A 20463-nucleotide genomic window follows, 5' to 3' on the forward strand; every position below is an offset into this window, starting at 1 on the left:
TGCATTGAGCTGCGGCCGCAAGGTGGTTGGTGTCGGGCGGTGGAAGGAATACTTCGAGGACCTCTTTAATCCCACTGACACGTCTTCCGAGGAGGAAGCAGAGTCTGGGGATGAGGGGGATGACCCACCAATTTCCGGGGGCGAGGTCACTGAGGCAGTTAAACAACTCCTTGGTGGCAGAGCCCCTGGTGTGGATCAGGTCCGCCCTGAGTTCCTGAAGGCTCTGGACATTGTAGGGCTGTCCTGGTTGACACGCCTCTACAATGTTGCATGGAGATCAGGGGCAGTATCCCTGGACTGGCAGACCGGGGTGGTGGTCCCCATCTTTAAGAAGGGGGACCGGTGGGTGTGTTCCAACTACAGGAGGATCACATTCCTCAGCCTCCCTGGGAAAGTCTATGCCAGGGTGCTGGAAAGGAGAGTTCGTCCGCTAGTCGAACCTCAGATACAGGAGGAACAATGCGGTTTTTGTCCTGGTCGCGGAACACTGGACCAGCTCTTTATCATCTCAAGGATACTTGAGGGTGCATGGGAGTTTGCCCAACCAATCTACATGTGTTTTGTGGACTTGGAGAAGGCATTCGACCGTGTCCCTCGGGGTGTCCTGTGGGAGGTGCTGCGGGAGTATGGAGTGTCTGGCCCATTGCTACAGGCCATTCGATCCCTATACAACCGTTGCAAGAGCTTGGTTCGCATTGCTGGGATTAAGTTGGACTCGTTCCCGGTGGGTGATGGGCTCCGCCAGGGCTGCCCTTTGTCACCGTTTTTGTTCACAATTTTTATGGACAGGATTTCTAGGCGCAGCCAAGTGGCGGAGGGCTCTCACTTTGGTGGCCTCAGAATCTCATCTCTGCTTTTCGTGGATGATGTGGTTCTGTTGGCTTCATCGGGAGATGGCCTCCAGCTCGCACTGGAACGGTTTACAGCTGAGTGTGAAGCAGCGGGAATGAGGATCAGCAAATCAGAGGCCATGGTTCTCAGCTGGAAAAGGGTGGAGTGCCCACTCCGGGTCAGGGATGAGTTCCTGCCCCAAGTGGAGGAGTTCAAGTATCTCGGGGTCTTGTTCGCGAGTGATGGGAGAAGGGAGCTGGAGATCGACAGACGGATTGGTGCTGCGGCTGCAGTGATACATACGCTGCACCAATCCGTCGTGGTGAAGAGGGAGCTGAGTGTAAAAGCAAAGCTCTCAATTTACCGGTCGATCTACGTCCCTACCCTCACCTATGACCACGAGCTGTGTGTAGTTACCGAAAGAACGAGACTGCGGATACAAGCGACGGAAATGAGCTTCCTCCGAAGGGTGGCTGGCCTCTCCCTTAGAGATGAGAAGTTCAGCCATCCGGGAGGGGCTCAGAGTAGAGCCGCTGCTCCTCCACATCGAAAGGAGCCAGCTGAGGTGGTTCGGGCATCTGACAAGGATGCCTCCTGGGCGCCTCCTGGGTGAGGTGAGGCTGGGGAGAGGGAGGTCTGGGCTTCTCTGCTTAGGCTGCTGCCCCGGCCCCGGATAAAGCAGAAGAAGATGGATGGATGGAGTTATATTTACAAAATATACAAAATGCCTCTGTCGTAAAAAAAAAAAAAGCAGAATAGGATTTACTTTTCTTCTTTACGTGCCAGTAATAACTAATCACTAACTGAATTACCTAATGAGATTAATGATGCTGTTCCATATGGGTAAATGAACTATCCCACTTTGGGGATGCACCCCTGGACCCCGTGAAGCTGCAGTAACTTAATAAACTCAAACAGCTGGAAGCAACCAAGCCAACATTGGGTCTCATTAATATTTTGTCAGATCAGTTACAATTCATCCGTGAGACTCATTAACAACATCTTACAGATGGACAAGTCTGTGAGCCTCTGCAAATCAAGCATGTAAAATTTAGTTTGCATATTTGATGTTTATAGTCTTGGTTAACTCTGTCGAGCTTCTTAATTCACGAGTGAGCATGCTGTCATTTACTCATTAGCAATAAAGTACCACTGTTACCATTAATAGTGTGCTGACAGGGAGTAGAAACAGAGAGCATGTTTCTCCCATATTAGCTTCTCTTCACTGGCTCTCTGTTAAATCCAGAATTGAATTTAAAAACTTCTCCTCACATACAAGTAGGGATCAATGACTGTATAAAAGATGGACGACGCGACACCGCCTCCTCCCATTGTGCAAAAATGAAGCCAAAATATCCCGCTTGTGGAGGCTGCCATCTTGCAAATTTGGAGCCAGAGTCTGCGCAGTAGTGACTTGAGGTGGAGCGACTGTGTAACACTCCCGCCCACACACCCGGTGGACGTGACCGCAAACACGCCCCCTACATTTTTTACGTAGCACCTGTGGCTCGAGTTTTTTGCTGGTTTACCGCGACTGACGACTCGTTTAATTAAGGTAAATACAACCATGTCACTGTTATAAAAAAAGACACACAGCTTATCATCTTATAGTTCTAAAATCGCTCTGTTGTTAATTCGTTTGCTAGATTAGCCGCTAGCATACGCACTGTGTTGGAGGCTTGTTGCTAGCTAGTTAGCGATGCTACACACCTGTTACTCTAATAGTCTGTGTTATTGAAGGATTCAGCACTCCTTATGTTTTTTTTTTATCCATTTTTAGACAGCGATGAGATCATCTGCACACTCTACAGAGGCCCAGAGTTACTGTTAATATCAAAAATATAATGCTGTCCTTTGAGATTTTAACATTTAAGACTGAGTGTAATGGATCTAAAACGGTTTAAATCTCTAGTCTACAGCCTGGTAACATGGAAACTTTAAAAACAGCAGCAGAAGGTTTCAGTAGTGTAGTCTAATGTGTTCTTTTCATTTAATAATAATCCATATTATGTATAACAGCTACATTCACCCTGGAGAGAAACTAGTGAGGGAGACCATCAGGACCAAGCTGGGTTTCTGGGTCCAGAGGTTTGGAGAAACTTCTTCCCTTTCTTTCATCACAGCTGTCCTGTGCCAGAAGTTCTGTTGACCCGCTGTAAGAGGCGTCATTTAAGAAACACCAGGAACACTGAAGCTCATCGCATTGATCAAGCAGGACTCATGATCTTCACCAGCAGCTCCCTCACAGGGAAATCTTCAGCACTCCTCTGTAGGCCCGCCCCAGAAGATGGATAAACCCAGCATTTCATGAACACTGTGACTGAGACCTTTGGTTTGTGTAATGTTATAAATACTCGGATACTCCCCAGAGGCTGTGGACTTTTACATAAAGATATTATATTCAGTCCTGTAGAAAGTTATATATTTAAAAATATATGATCCTCTCTGGTATGAATAACTCTGCATCACTTTATGGTAAATAACACACTATCTGCAAAAAACTGTTTGTAGTTCAACATACAAGTGACGACCTTTGACCTTCATCAGGTTTTATTTAATTGTGTTAGAGAAACTCAAGCGTGCTCTTCATGCAGCTGAGTACATCAAGTGTTTAAAACGGAAGCTGTGCAGGTCTGAGATCAGCAGCTTTCTGAAACACCAAACTGAGGTCCTGTTAATGCTGATATATAGTGACACAGTTACATGGGTGATTAATCCTTTTGGTTTTTTGTCTTTAACTTTATCAATAAAACAGCTGCAGCTTTCACTACAGCACATGTGGTACTTTAACCTTTGTACTGTTTTCATCAGTTCATTTTGCAGTTAACATGTGAACATGTTGGATGATCTGTCTGCTGTCACTGGGTGGTGCTGAGGTCTGAATCTGAGGGCAGCTCCTGTAATCGCAAAGACAACAGAACCATCAAACTCAAATATAAATTTTATCCCTCAAAATTGAAATAAAGCTGATTCTTCTGTCCTCACACACTCAGGATCTGAAGTTGTTCTCTTACATTTTTTTCAGTATTACAGTACACTACAGTACTTTAATCCATAGTTCCTGAGTAATGAGGAGCTACAAGGTACAAGCTTTTTATTTTTATTTTTTAAAGTTACTGTCTTTATAGATGTGGCAAGAGACTGAAAACATGCTGTTTTTGCACATATTTAATAATCAGCTCTGGACAGGAGCTGAAGCAGAGTGCAGCCTGTTGCTTTTACAGTATAATACTTGTAATAAAAGTACAGTAACAGTAATTAGTGACTGAGTAGCCCGGAGCGTTTCTCTTCATTTCTTTAGTCGGTGTAAATTCATTCACCTGCACGGGTAAGCTAAACGAACCCTGACAGCCGAGTCCTCATCTTAGCTAGCTAGGTCTCAGGACCGAGCTAAGGACGGTAGTTACGGATTAGCTTACAAACACGTTTAACTTACCGAAAAAGTGCAGTGGGGCCTCGGGTCCTTCTGTCGGGTAGTCCAGTTTACTGAAGAACACCTCAGGCTGTCAGGTTAAAACACTCGGTCGTATTTTCGTAGCGTAAACGCTGGCCCTCCTCTCAGAGCCTACGCTCTATCTGCTATTCCCGAACAAAGATACGCAAGTTTCTCCGTGACTGCAGCTGCCAGTCAAAGCTGTTATGATGACGTTTCACCCCAATTTAACATCACCGCGGTAGGAATTAGAATCAAACTTATGGGAGAGGAGACCCCTTGGACATCAATCAGCGTGATGAGAACTATTGAAAACAAAAGAAAGAGTCTTTGGAAAAAAATTATCTGAGGAGAATAAATTTATTTTAGTCTGACCCCAGTCCCATCCGCTAACATGGAGGAGGCGGGGTTTATGACCTATACTGCAGCCAGACACCAGGGGGTGATAGAGACGTTTTGGCTTCATTTTTGGGGAGCTGTCGCGTCGTCCATGTTTTATACAGTCATTGGTAGGGATGGGTACCGGTATCCGGATTTGATAGCTTGCTGCGAGACCTCACACCGAGCACATCTACGTTGTGTGGTGCCTGTTGTCGGACCCGGATTTAGCAACATCCCCCAAGAACCCGAAGAGTAGAGTCCTGGCCCCTAGCCCTGCCAGTGTAGCAGAAATGATGACGGATGATGATGGCAGCAGCCACCATTCTTCTCTGGGTGAGTAGCTTAATGTTGTTCGTGTGTAATTTACGTTGTGTAGGCTAACCACGTTATTAAATTAATGCATGTAAGGTGAACTAGTGAGCACCGTCGTAGTTACATGCGGCTGTCTTCTTGTTTGATGGCAGATACTCCCTTCACCCTGGCCAAAAAGGCTAAAAGGACCAAAGAAAAAGTGGAAAACAGCTAAACATGAGAGGTTTTTTTGACAAAGTTTGTGTTTTTTCCATTGTTTAAGCACTGCTTCCAGCCAAGAGTGATACCATATATGCCCTATAGCTGCAGAAAAGGCTAACATTGTTATCTTTTTACAAAAAAACAGCTGAACATGAGAGGTTTTTGGACAAAGTGTGTGTTCTCCATTCTTTAAGCACCGGTTTGAGCACCGTTTAAGCACCGGCACCGTTTCAAAAGTACCGGTTTGGCACCGGTATCAGATAAAACCTAAACGATACCCATCCCTACATACAAGGCCTTGAAAAATCAGGCACCATCGTATCCTAAAGACAAGATCATTATCCCAATAGAGCACTTTGTTCTAAGACTGTGGATATTTAAAAGTAGAATGGGAGGCAGAGCCTTCAGCTTTCAGGCCCCTCTTCTGTGGAACCAGCTCCCAAACGTGGGAGACAGACACCCTCTCTACTTTTAAGATTATGCTTAAAACTTTTCTTTTTGATATGGCTTATAGTTTCGGCTGGATCAGGTAACCCCCAATCCTCCCTGAGTTGCCCTGCTATAGGCCGATGGTGCTGGGAGCTTCCCGCTGAGTGTTTCATCTTCATTCAACATTTTTTAATGTGTTTATACACGACTCCACATATCCACAGTATGTCTTTTGTCTTGTCTCCCTCCCCTAACCCCCAACTGGTGCTTGCAGATGACCACACCTCTCTGAGCCTGGTTCTGCCGGAGTGGGAGTTTTCTTTCCCACTGTTGCCAAGCGCTTGCTTATAGGAGGTCATTTGACTGTTGGGGTTTTCTCTGCATTTTTATGGGGTCTTTACCTTACAACATAAACCACCTTAAGGAGACCGTTATAATTTGGTTTTCTATAAATAAAACTAAACTGAAAATTGAACTGAAAAGGTGGATGAAATCCCCCAAACCAGCCAAGAGCTGTGAAGGTAGTGCAGGCTACAAAAAAGGTAAAAGAAATAAGGCAGAAAGACCCAACATAGCTATGGCCATTGGACATCTAGTTTGCAGAAACATGCACTGGCACGACTTGGTTTCAATTATGTAAAACACATAATTAGAAGTGTTGAAAGGTCTTAAGGGTTGGCATTTAAAAACCTGAAAGACTTGCAACTACCAGCCAATTAGAGCAAAGGCTGATTGCTTTTTACATGCAACACATGTGAGCATTTATTAGCCTGCATCAGGTGTGGAGAAAAAATAGCTACAATGGTATCCACAGGTATAAAAACACCTCTAGGACATTACTGCGGTCCTGAGAATGGTCTCATTTACAAAGGTGCCAATATATTCCAGCATTAGAGACTTTTGCTTCTGGTAGAGATGAGTGATCTATGTAATTCCACCACTGCTTACATGCAGCGTTGCCAGACAATCGTAATCTGTTTCACTTAGAGATGAATTTGTTCCTGTTGAAACGTGGCTGCTTCTTGTTATTACGGTACTCTTTTGTGTCAAGTGTGCATCAGAGAAAGAAAAGAGAGAGCGAGAGATAGGAAGCACATGAAGGGGGAAGAAAAAAATCCTTGAAATCCAGTCCATCTAACATCCAGAGGTTGCAGCTGTGTGCCATATGAACGTATAATTCTGTGTGCTCAATTGATATTCATCACAGAGGCACGCATTTCTATTATCCGAATATTATCGAAATCAAATTAACTGAGGGTAATTTCAGTTCTGTAATAGATACCATCTAATGGGATACGCACATTGCCATGTAAGAATACAAAGAAAAAGATTGTCACCCAGCGCTTGAAAAATCTGACATTTAGTCATGTCAGCTTTTGAATTTCATAAACTGCTGTTTCAGTTTATAGCCATCCTCCCCAAACAACACACAGTGAAAAGTCACCAGCAGTATAAATAGAAATGGTTCCTCATTCATACAGTCACCATTCATGGTTAAAAATCAATGAAAATGCTCACATTCAGAGAGATTTAAAAAGACAGAGAGTGACATTCAGAAGTCATTCATTGACGACGCAGACAAAGGGAGAAGTACTGCAAAGGAGGAGAAGTGAAGAGACAAAAAATAAAAAGTCCTGCTATTGTTCGCACTCTCATTATGAAGCAGGAAATCAGCGCAATCTAACTGGGCAAAACAATGAGAGCAGGCGAGAGCGAGAACGAAGAGAAGAGGGAAAACAGGAGATAATGAAGACTTCATTAATCAGCGCTGATACAAGCCTTCGTTTATCACGCCATTGTTGTAACCAATACAAATGTAACTGCTGAGATGTCCTCAAGAAACGCCTGATTGTGGAAACTTTTCCACCTGCTGTAGCACTGACATAATCTATAAAACTCTCATAAGCAATCAAAAGAAAAAAGTCTAAATTTACAGGTGTTATAAATAGAAGATTTGCAATCAATTCAGTAGAGTAGAATGGGATGATCTCAGTGCAGGGGTGAAAGGAACGAGAGGATCTCCCTGCTGTTTGTGGCTCACTGTGCCTATGATTTTTTTTTGTTTTTTTGTTTGTTTTGTTCAAAACTGCCAGTTCAATAAAATGTTAGTGAGATAAAATGAAAATGAGTCTGCAGATCTAATAAAATTGTCAAAGAAAAGATCAAACAGACAGTTCAAAAAAAGCGCCCCTCCGACAGCCAAACCCATCTGTTCTCTGATTGGATTGTTACATTTGTGATTGACATGACATTGACCAATCAGATGAAAGGAAGAAAAATAGGGTCAAAATTCGTACTTGTAACTTGCAGGGTTTTTTTTGGCTAAGTCCACACACAAATCTTTTTTACGCACGCACAAATCTTTTTTACACATACAAATCTTTTTTATGCACACACAAATTTTTTTTACACATACAAATCTTTTTTACGCGCACACAAATTTTTTTTACACATACAAAACCGATTTACAAGTACAAAATATTTATGACCACATTTTGAGCCCATACAACTCAATCTTTTGTTAAACCCCTACATGTGGTGACTTTTAAACTGCATGTCGAAGTTCACATCACAGGCCTCAAGAGGCGATAACCCCCTCAGTCTTCAAAAAAATCGAGTGTGATAAAACTGTACTCGCAGCTCGCCTTTAAATGTGCCTGAGAGTCTCTCGACTGGAATGAAATCAGATTGCAAGGTCATGGGGGTCACAGATTTTATTTCAGAGGATACCTCATCTAGAATCAAACATTAATTGATAACTAATTATCTCTAAAAGTAGGCTAGGTTTAATAATGAAATCTGGCTGCGTGCGCTCTTGATTAACGAGGTCTGTTGCATCTGTCCTGCTTTTTGAGGAAGCCTCTGTTCTTATAGAGCTAACTGCAGATCCACAGATAATCAGGATCATGGAAGTAGTGAAGAGGAAAACACTAATGAATGCTAATGAGGGAAGAACTCATGGAAACAACCACTTGATTAGCTGTCTGACTTGCAGTAGTGGAAGACGATGTGCCCGTGATTTGTGTGTTTCCAACAGTGAAATTGAATTCTATGTGGGAGTGAATGCACATACGTACTGTTTTGTTTACTGTGTTAGATGTAGCAAAGTGGCTTTCCACTCTTTTAATCCCGGACGGCCTTACAGACCTGCACATTAATGTGTTTTGGTGTGTTTGCATGTGTCCCTGAGATAGCAAGACTGATCTGTCCATCACTCATCAATGGAGACAATGGAATAGACGGCCATAAGCCCTCAGAGAATATCTTTAATCGGGGAGAAACAACAATGCTTTGTGATGACTTAGAGGGATATGGTTAGTAAAACTTTGAGGAATTTTGTCTCTCTTGTGAGTTGGAGACTGCGTGACTGACAAGCCATCTGTGGAAAACAGATGAGCTACACAGCTATAGCTGAGAAAGCCTTCTACACAGAGGGAAAGCTATATTCAGCGAGGTAGTCATGGGTACATCCACCTTAACTCAAATTTACACATTTGCAAAGGAGTTTACCCATCTGCTGCAGATATATTCACGAAGAAATTCAGCTTATTTTCACTTGGGAAAAAGCCTTTACATTTCACTTCCAAACTGATGATGAGGAAATGATTTTTTTTAATGTGACATTTAAGCGACAATTTGTTTGCGCACTGACTCCAGGTACAGCAATATTAAGACACAACATCTGTCTACACATCACTTCTCCATCTACATATAAACTGTGTTTCTGGACAATCAAAACTCAATAGTCCCATATGCTAGGGCGAGACGGTGGTGGAGTGGTGAGAAACTTTGGCTCACAGTAAAGTTGTGAAATTTCAGTTAAAATTTAAAAAAAATCTGTAACCGCATAATCGATAATCATATCAGCTGTGATGGGTCCAATCTGTAATGTAGAACAGTGGTCCCCAACTTTTTTTGCACCACGGACCAGTTTATGTCCGAAAATATTTTCACGGACCAGCCTTTAAGGTGTCGCGGATAAATACACCAAAATAAAACCAGCACTGGTCCTAAAAAAAAGAAGATTTATTCATAAAAAACAGGAATAGACCCAGGGAAACTGAATTAATGATAAAAATGATAAAAAAATAACACTAAAAAACGATAAAAACCCTGAAAACCATGAATTTCCTATCCGAGCCTCAACTCTCGCAGCCCAATGAACTGCTGTCAGTTAGTTCTCAATAGTTCTCCTTAGGTCTATGGGACAGTTTAGCTGCTTTCAGGATTTATTGGGGTTGTAGAGCATACCAGCTGTTTTCAAGATGAAGCCTGTTTGGCAAGTCTCTACCTTATCTACCATGCAAATCTGCACAGTTGCAACGTTGGGATAACAAGAGGTGGTGATGCCCGTCAAGGGACCCTCCAAAATAGCCCGGGCACTAGTTGTACAGCAGCAGACGTGCACGTAGAATAGCAAAGAGCCACAGTGTTCTGCAGCCAAAGGGTTGAAGTAAATCTGTGGGAGGAGGAGTGCAGACAAGGTGCAAATGCGCTAAGAAAGCTTGGTGTCGAGGTTCACGAGCCTCGTTAGTTCTGCATCTCACAGGAAGCTGATCTCGCTAATCAGAATAAGCAGCTTGTCAGCGCACACTTCTCATCATCTAATTAATCGCAATCAGACAAGAATCTACAACATATTAGCGCTACCTAGACATCCCACAAATTCACACACACAGACAGAGAGAGAGGGTGGCCTTACCTAACAGTCTGGCTGGCCACAAGAATTTTTTTTCTCTTCCTCCCACTGTACTTGTGTATGTGTGCAGGCATCTGGAGTGTGACCTCACTAAGTTTCAAGGGTGCCATGAAAGCAGAACGATTTCGTTCATCAAATCAATACTAACCCTTAACGGCCTCAGCTTCTCAGCCAGCTGTGACAGGGGTGGGGGAAAAAAGGAGTTGTGAATCAACTGCAGAAGCTAAGAATCAGGGAGAGGAGGGAGTGAGCGTTGGAGAAAATTCAAGAGAACTGCTCGGGTGGGGACACTCGAGGACGGCGTTTGGATTTACGGAACACCGTAAACCACTCGTTCCCATTCTTGATTCCTTGAGGATCAGAGGGAAGCTTGATGTCATTCGGCTGTCTGCTCTTTGATGTGTTCTATGGGAGAGCCGAGACTCTAGGCCCTTTCATGTTATACTTTGTATTCGAGCATCCCACCCCTGGCAAGAATTACAGTAAGATAGTCATTTAGTTCAAGCTCATCACATAGCTGATTTGCTCCTTCAAAGGCATTCCCGCTTTGCCGTGTTAAGGCTAGGACCACTTCAACAAAGAAGATCAAGATCAAAATGCAGATGGAAAGTATTAGGTATCATATAATTTTACAGTTTATTAATTCTCCTCTGCAGTGCCCTGAGTGCACCATAGCTGCCGGTATTCACAACAAAAAAATTCTTTATATCTACAAAGGAGTGAAGGGATTTTCAGTGAATCTTTAAGCTAAGGGATTTCAGTTCACAGTCCTCAAGTTATGTTTAAGGGTTTCAAACTGCAACACTGGCGTATGTCATCATCAAGCTGGGTCCCAACTTACATTACTTACAAGAATATTGTATTGAAAAGGGGTTAGTGTCTTATTCTGGTCATTGGACGAATTACATATACAAAAACAGAATATTTTATCACAGCACGGGGGTGCGGTCCTGCCTCGTACCCTAAAACAGCTGGGAAAGGCTTTAGCCTTGATACAACTCTAAACTGGTTAAGACAAAGAAGAGAGGTGGATGTACTTTTATATTTATTTACAATAATACATATATTTTAATGCCACAGACTTCATTCTGGAGTCATCATTTGATCTAAACAGTCATAAAGGGACAAATTTGTTACATAAGAGAATCACTTCTCTGTCGCAGTAGCTTCAACACACAAAATTAGACTGTTTGGTCTTTTCTGTCAGACACACACATGAAAGGAAGAGTTGGACTGTAAGGAGGATGCCTGCAGTTCAGCACCAGCTATGGATAGGCTATATGAGATCTGCTACTTGTATGCTTAGGAAGGTATGATCTGATAAAACAGCTAACGTAGACTGGCATAGAGACCAGCTGATGACTTTGTGACCTGAAATAAAACTGCGATGGATATGAGGTTTACTAACACGCTGCAAAGGAGAGGCACTGTTTTAGCCAAAAGCTAAGCTTCACACAACAAACTTCACACAAGGACCATGTAGTCTGCAACACCTGTTTCAAACAAAAGCAAAGCAAGTACCATAAAAATGATTTCACGGTGATTTCTGGGTAGAGAGCAGCTAATACCACCGCGCTCATGAATCAGCCTAAATTGAAAACGATGACAGCCCTGCAGGTATCCTCACAGTCTTCATTCACTATAACTTGGCGAAAGATGAATATTTCCAAAAAAACATCAGTCTGTTCCCTGATCGTACTTTACAGCAAAAACAACTCCTTGACCTTTGATTGCAGCGACAACAAAATAAAGAGAGAAAAACTCTTGGTGCGCATCTGACCTGCACTTTGCGATCCAGCGGAAAGGTTATCGAGCAGCAGGCTGACTCACGCTCTAAACACGCCAAAAATACAAACACACACACCAACATGGCGCGCATGACAGGGTGAGTGGAAAATATTCCGAAAAGGTCAAGGGTTGTGGATCAATTGTGACAGGGCCACCGGGATATGGACACAGATGGCGCATAATCTCCCATCCCCCTGTGAATTATGCAGCGTGACTCTGTTTCTCCCTCTCTGGCCAAAAACGCAGCCAAAACATTCATTCAAACCTAGTTACAATGGAGTAAAAGACCCCGTTGTTTGCAGTCGAGAGTCACAACGAGGGAAGAAAGGGCCGATGACCAGACATCCAAGAAACTCAGTATAAAGTCTGTCATAGTGGATCTGTTTTTTTGGATTATTTTCATGCAATTCCTACTCAAAATGAGGTTTTGGAGCATATTTACAAAGTCACATAAATGGTAGGACAATTTAGATTAGCAATTAAATTAGTAATAAAAACTACACTGTTAGCCTTTGCAGTAATTTCCATAGCTTAGTACTGCAAAATCAACAGTAAAAAACTCTAAAGGATGTTTGCAGTTTAGTACTGTAATTTGCATGTAATTGTGGGAAAATTCCATGAGATTACATTATTTTTACGGTAACTCACCGTACTCATGGAAACAGCTGTAAATGTAACAGCAAATGTAACAATTGGTGATGTTACTGAGATTATACTATTACACCATCCGGATTTCTGTTGTTTTCTACTGTAGATCTAAGAGTAATTACTTAAATCCTCATTCAGAGTGTATTACTATAAAATGCGATTCACTGTGAAAGTAGTATAACATATAAACTACAATATACAGCACAATTTTTAACTTAAGGAGTAAGTTGCAGCCACACTAAAATTTAATTCCTTGAACTGAATGGAACCTCATATATTAATAAATGTATTTGTTTATTCAAACAATATGAAACATTATTAATACTATTAATTAATAGTATACTTGTAAGGTTAGTATTGTGATAGAGTCGAGTATATTTTAATTATACTCTTGTAGACATTATGACATTATGCTAGTACAATTATGGTGAACAAAAAGTACATCTCAAAGTTAATTTCAAGAATACTGTTATGTACTAAAACAGGGGCCAATATAGTCCCAAGAAGCATTATTAGTATACGTACTAGGTAAGGTATACTTGGGAAATATAATTGAAGTATACTTATTTTTTGTATGCCAGCAACAAAAACTAATGGCTACATTTAGAGTAATGTTTAAAAATGACTTCATTTAGCAGGCTGTTCCTTTTTTCTCTTCTTATTCTTTCTTATACTGGACCTTCATTTGTTTTGTATAAGATGGTACTTTTTAAGACACCTCTGCCTAACTACAGTGAACTAACCTAATAATATGCTCTGGTCGTCATTTTACACAAGTTAAGGTGTCACATCCATGAAACCTACACCACTAACCAGCATCAGTCCTACAACTTCACTCTCAAAATTAATAAATTCTGGGACAAGCATAAACTGTATTTTTAGCGGTGCATTTTGTTGCAGGCCAGACTGCTATTAAATGCACTCCCCTAAAGAAATAATTCCTTTGTAGCACCACTTCGTCTTGGTTCAGAAGAGATGTCCTGGATATACGTGATAATGTAACACATTATCACAGTTTAGCGCGTTGGGTTGTGTTTTTAAAGCGATTGTTACGTTTTTAAAGCTTTTTAATGTGACAGGTGCGATAGCCGACACCACACCTTCACCTGACGTACAACGTGACGTATGACGCACACGTCGGGTATTCACTTTCTAAACAACAATGGGGATAGAAAATATTGCTCGAGGTGGTTAATGCTCCTTTCGCTGGTTGCCAACCACCATTAAATAACAACAAGAAGAAAATATTGATCTGCTTCTCTTAGTTTTGCACGTTTAAGCCGCAATCCACACTCAAACAAAGCTGCAAAGCAGGAGAACAACATGACCATCAACTATTCTGTGCCACAGATCCAGTTCGCTGCAGCACAGAGTGATGATGAGACCGTTAACATGTGCAACTTAGAAGTAATCAGAGGTAACTGGATGTTCAATCGGGTTAAATGCAAGGTTGATTGGATTATATCTGAAGATCATATGCTATTCGTGATAACTCTGCTAGACTCCAAATTGCTGCTCGTCCATGCGGGAGTATCTCAAAATTAAATGAAACCACTTAACACTTTTTCCCTAAAACGGACTGACATGGGACACATTAAAGTTGGATTGACACCAGCTAATCAGTCTGAAGGTAAGTGTTTTTTTCACTTATTCGAGAGAAGTCCGAAATGCGTTCTTATTACTGTTTGTTTTGACTTTTAAGCTACCCTACCAGGATATTTTCATTCAAAGACAAAATGTCAATATCTATGAATGTGGAGACTCAAAAGACTAGTTAGGTAATAGTTGCCGATGGATTTATGAGACTTGATAGAAACTTGGACGTTTGCAACAGGTGAATCGGTGAACTACCGAGGTTGCGCCCAAATGCTTAAAGCTGTTAGCTGGTCAGTGTTTTCAGGTGTGCTTGTACTACCTGTACGGTGTGGAGTGCTGACTAAGTCATGGTAAACCCATTAAAGCGTCGAGCTCAAATATCTTTTCATTTTTGTGCACTGCTCTCTTGTCGGCACATATTTTCTGTTTATTGAAGCCTTTTGTGAATAATTTTGATCATGTAAAAACTGGGAATTGGTCCCTATTGACAATACTCTTATTTTTTGCATTGCATATGTCATTTAGGAAAGGTAATTGGTCACTGAACTTTTTTGCAACTATGTGTATTTCTAAATTTTGTGGCTTCAGTGCACGCAAATTTATATTGTTCAGTTTGCATGTTAAAAGCCTGCCAAGCACCCCAAGGCTGATTATGCTTGGTAAGAAGTCATTTATGAAATAGAGCTGATTAGACCATATTAAAATTTCTGTTTGGCACAGGAGCTTTTCTTGGACACAGGTATCCAGTCTCTGTTTTGTTAGCTCAAATTTCTGTAATTTCCTTTATAAACCAAGGTTGTTGGACATGTGTCTCAGTGAATCCAGCAAAGTAACAATATCAAATTTCACATTACATATTACTGATCAACATAGTAGTCTAGCTACACCAACAGCAGAAATACTGAAGTCAATACTGTAAAGTTTAACAGCAGCACAAACTATAAACTCCAAAATAACCATACAGTTGATTCACCTCCGGTAATTTAACTGGGCTGACTCTTTGTTAGGTGTGTTTAATGTGCAGAATAATTCCCAGTTATGTACAATTATAATATGTTAAAATGGACTTATGTACATAAGGCCATTAATAATTAACTGTACATAGCTATTTGCTTTATGACTATCTAGACAGTGTGAAGAAGTGAAGTATTGAAATTATTTTATGTTGCATAATGACAACATGTTGCCCCTATACATTTAAGGACAAAGTTCAATGACCGCCACCTGCTGGATGGTGAGTGCAGAGGGGTGTGTAATTGTTGAGCTGGACAAAGAGAACATCTTTGCTGATGGAATGTCAGTCTTCTTTGGTTCATTCTATGTATTGAACCTGGAATACCAGGAGTCAGCGTGTGCAAGGTTTTTTGTAAGGATAAACCCTGAAGAGGGAACAAAATGTACCTCCAAGGTTGGGACAAGCAGAAGGACTGGGACCACTGTGAAGCGAAAGGTTGTTCACATTAACCCTCATGTCATAACTTTCCTCCAGCGGCTTACTGAATTTGAGTGGAGAACTTCAAATTAGGTAACTGTTTTTGCCATTTTTAGTGAATTTCTTGTATAATTTAAGTGACCAATGTGTCGTTACCCATGTCTCCACAGATGATCCATGGCCCATGCTTTCTGGACATTTACACAAGACGAACAACAATGAAGACAAGCTCTCTTGCCATCTTGCAAGACGCTGTCTCTGTCCAATAGGTTTTTTGAGTGCAACAGTTTTGATTTTTTTTCCTTCTTTTACCCGTTTGTTAAAAATTATTTCAGCTACTTACACTTTAATTGTCACATGTATTGGCCCACCCTACAAATCAATGAACTCAGTCCACAAAGCAAGATCAGGGTTCAGTGCAGGTCAGTCAAGTTCCTTCACACCACACACGCTCATCCATGTCATTGTGGACCCTTCTTTGTGCATTGATTTGGTCGTGTGAGCCAGTATTTTGGACAAAGTGTATTTAAAGGCAGACGTGTGGGGCTTGATATTATATTCATTACAATTCAGTTTATTTGTATGGTGCCAACAAAATGAATGCCACGGCACTTCACATTGTAGGTTTAAGACCCTACAAAATATAACTAAGAAAACCCAACACTTGAGCATGTGTTGTCTGCCATGATATGGATATGACATAATATCGTTATTGTTTGTACAACCATCTGAGAAAATAATGGATTACATGGTTTAGTAAAAACAAGTGCTTCCTCAATGAAAATATGTTTTCAGTTCTTTTCAGTTTTTGATTTTGGAAATGTGTATTTCAGCAGGGAAAAATCAGAATTGAAATAAAGTGGTGTAAAGCACATGAATTATGTGTGTGTGTTTATCTATCTATCCATCCATCCATCCATCCATCCATCCATCCAATTTTTTTGGAACCCTCCAGTCTCCTACAGTATGTTACTGTTAACTGAAATTACGGTAAATTACAAACTGTTAAACAGTAAATGGCCGCCTGTTGAGACACGGTATCCTCTAGCAGAGATGAATATTTTTGGTACTGATGATGCGTGATAACGGTAAGTTACTGGTTAATATATTGCAGTTTATTACCTTGCAGCGGGCTTACAGTGACATACCGTGAATAAACGGTAGTATACCAATTTCTTAATCACAGTATGATGTTACTTTGTTAACGTAATTTACGACATAACGACATAACGGTATCTCACTGGCGTCACTGTCGCCAGTGAGATACCGTAAAAAGGTACGGTGCGTTACCATAATTTGTCCAAGAGTATTATACCACACCAGCAAAAAACGGTATCATCCTGCAGAACGGTAAGCTACTGTAACACGGCGTCACGGTATGACGCTGGCAACAGTGACGCCAGTATGTTACCGTAAAGTGGCGATGAAAAGTCTAACAGTGTATTGCTATTGAAATACTGGAGACTCCAATCTTGGCGCTCTTCTTTTAAAGTTTCAAGAAAACTTTTTTCAAAAATCTAACCTGAAGCGGGAAAAAACACTAGATTAAAATGTAACAATGTATCTTTTCATTCAAATTCAACTCTTTTATGTGGCCAAAATTATTATTTCTGCTGTCGAGCAGGTAATTTAATTATTGATTAAAGTAAAGGGCTTTGATTCAAAGCGAGGCAGAGATCAAAACACATTCTTAGGACAAATCCAGGCCAGCTTTCTGTAGCCTATAAAAGCGCGGACAAAGGAAGAGAGAACACCAAGTCAGCTCATGATAGTTCATTTTGATGTCAATTGTCCAAAACAGACCAACAATGGCACGCGCATACATATGAGAGAAAATTACACAAAAAAAGAAAGAAAATGTCAAAGAAGGGGACATAGGATGAGCTCTGCTGCCTTTCAATTACTGTCCCTTCTCCTCTTATGCTCTTCGGCTCTCCTCTGAGACGGAGCTGTGAAATTGAATTGCTGAGCACATCTCGGCAAACAAAGCAGCTCTACACCTTGCTGCCAACGGAGGGAAGGACCAGCACTATGACAGCGACAACACACCCATGTCAAAACCTGATAAGTTTACTAACTGTGGGAAAGAAAACAAATCTAAGGAGGCTTAAATAAAAAAAAGGCACTGGTGCAACTAAATGCACCATTTAGGTGGAAGCTATCGACACACTGTATGAATGGTCATGGCTCTGTCCTCTGACACAGTTTCTGGTGTTTCTGTTGCTGCTTGTAAATAAATGTCAATGAATTCAGATTCATAAATGTGAAAAGTCGGGATTATTTTATGTGGCCACATGATTTTGTCATCTTCTTGAAAGTACAATTTGACATTCTGACTTATTTTGCCTACATTTGGTAAATCAGTCCTGTATACCTTTATATAAAGGTGCTTCTGTTAATTAGAATGGAAACATTTCATGGCTTCATTGTTGAACTTTTGCCCTTTTCCGCCATGAGTGAGAGTCATTTAAAAAAAAGAGCTGAATTTAAATTTTGTCAGGCTGACAACACCCTTTTCAGTACGGTGGAAATCATTCAGATGAAACTGAGTGACACTGGACTTTTGCTATCAGACAGCCTGTTTTGACCATATGCCGGTTTGATTTTAATGAGTGCAGCATAAAAATAGTGATGGTAGCACAAATTTGTCCCTTTAGACATTTTTCTTTTACTTGGCACCTCCACAGAGCAAGACTATGTAGAAAAAGTCTTAAATAAAAAAAAGATTACATATGGTATTATTACCGTTTTTTGTCTTTTGTTTTGGCCACTTAAAAGTAGCTAAAGCACAACCATGAACATAACATATTAGTATACAAACCTACCCAAATAATGTTAATATTCATATGAATTGTTGTGCTTCTGTCCAATTGTTAAATCAGTTTGCTAGCATGCAATGCAATCCCAAGGAGTTCTTCTGTGCAGCACTGTATCCCTATTTGCAACCAATTTTACTTTGCAACCACAAGCAACTACCTGCGACTATTCACCAACCAGTCATTGAACGCACTAGCCAGTGTGTTGCTGATCGGTCTCTAGGCCTGTGTGACTCGGGCTATACACATACATGCCAACCCTCACGATTTTTCTGGGAGAATCCTGGATTTCAGTGCCCCTCCTGAAAATCTCCCGGAGCCACCATTCTCCCGAATTTCTCCCGATTTCCACCTGGACAACAAAATTGCTAAACCATCCTTAACTGGGCTGCCATTTCCGGCGGGACAATAATAACGGTGACACCTCGAAGTCAAGCGTGGGAAGTAGAACAAAGGAAGAGGAAGCAGAAGAGAAATGGCAACAACCAGTAAGAGAAGGAAATATGCATGCAAGTTTCAAAATGATTGGAAAAAAGAATTTGATTTGACAGCTATCTAATTTAACTTATTTTGTCTGATAAATAAACACTGTAGAATTCCAGTTTTTTTCTTTGTATATGTACATGACGACCCCCCCCCCAACAGGCCTTTTGAATGTCTCCCTAATACTGAGGTCTCAAGGTTGGCAAGTATGGCTATACATAATTTGTGGTTGGGATGTCAGAGTCTCTCTCAAGCATTTAGCAGTCTCATAAAGCTGCGAGGGACATAAAAACTACATAATTAGTCTCTACAGGTTCATTTCTACAAGTGTCATATTTCACATTAATACAAATATATTATTGATAGCAGCTATAAAAATAAGTTGGAAAATCTTCACTGAATTATTTTCAGTTCCAGAAAGTGTGCAACAAAATACAAGGCACATGCACCCAATATAACCCGCATGTAGTCCCAGTGTATAAAAGCAATCATGAGTCAGAAAGTGCAGTTAAAGCAAAGATAAAAGTGTAGTTGTAGATGCTACTGCCATGTTCATCCAGGCTGTTTCAGTCCCCACTTTGTGTGTCACCCCGAGGCAGGCAACACAGTGGACACTGTGCCTGGTCCTGCTTAGCCTTAAACCCTGGCCCTAAAGGCCCTAGGGCACCCCTGAGCCTACCCAACTTCCTTGGGCCCACAGTTGGTGATCTAGTTTTACATATGGGATCCCTCTATTATTCATAGTCCAGGGCAGTCTCGCTCTGTGGTGCCACAGTGGGTTATGTGGGGGGCAGAGGGGCTGTTGCTTCCTAGTTACTTCTTCGTAACCGTGAGAACGCACATGCACGTGTTTGTGTGTGTGTTCATTATTTACACACTAGGGGCATTTAATTTTTACATGGGGTTACGTAACATATCCCCACACAGCTTCATTCATCCAGAAAATGTATAAATGTGCATGTATGAATGCAATGCAATCGAGGAGAAGAAGCACACACATACTCACAGCAGTGTGGCTGAAAAGGTAATACAAACGCTACAGGACCCTCTCCTCATATACACAATCAGAAGCACACTCTCTCACACACATACACACACACAGATTACTGATTACCTCTCTCTGCTTGTAAATGAGTGGGCCTCTGACCAGCAAAGAGGAGCTGGAAGTGAATTACAGACCATTATCCCGTGCACTAAAGCAGCTGAAACCTGAGAGCCCTCACCGGAAGGGAGGGATGGAGAGAATACAGGAAGGAGAAATGGAGCGAGGGATAAACCACGGCTACGGTGAGAGTGACTTTAGGATGCAGAAATGAGGAGAGAACAGATGGGGAGAAGGAGACGCAGGGACGGAACGACAGGGGAAAAGACAGTGATGGAGGGCGTCGAGAAGGAGCGGGACGACCACTCTTGA

The 20463-nt window shown here is 41.4% G+C and overlaps 1 protein-coding gene across 1 annotated transcript in view; it reads right to left on the reverse strand.

Annotated features, from left to right (window-relative positions):
- Positions 1-20463, reverse strand: part of dlgap3 (discs, large (Drosophila) homolog-associated protein 3) — a 155539-nt gene that overhangs the window by 46507 nt on the left and 88569 nt on the right. The gene's annotated exons all lie outside the window — the stretch shown is intronic.

Source organism: Perissodus microlepis, chromosome 22, assembly GCF_051167445.1.
Source record: "Perissodus microlepis isolate ML-2025 ecotype Zambia chromosome 22, ASM5116744v1, whole genome shotgun sequence".
In the NCBI taxonomy this organism is placed as follows: domain Eukaryota; kingdom Metazoa; phylum Chordata; class Actinopteri; order Cichliformes; family Cichlidae; genus Perissodus; species Perissodus microlepis.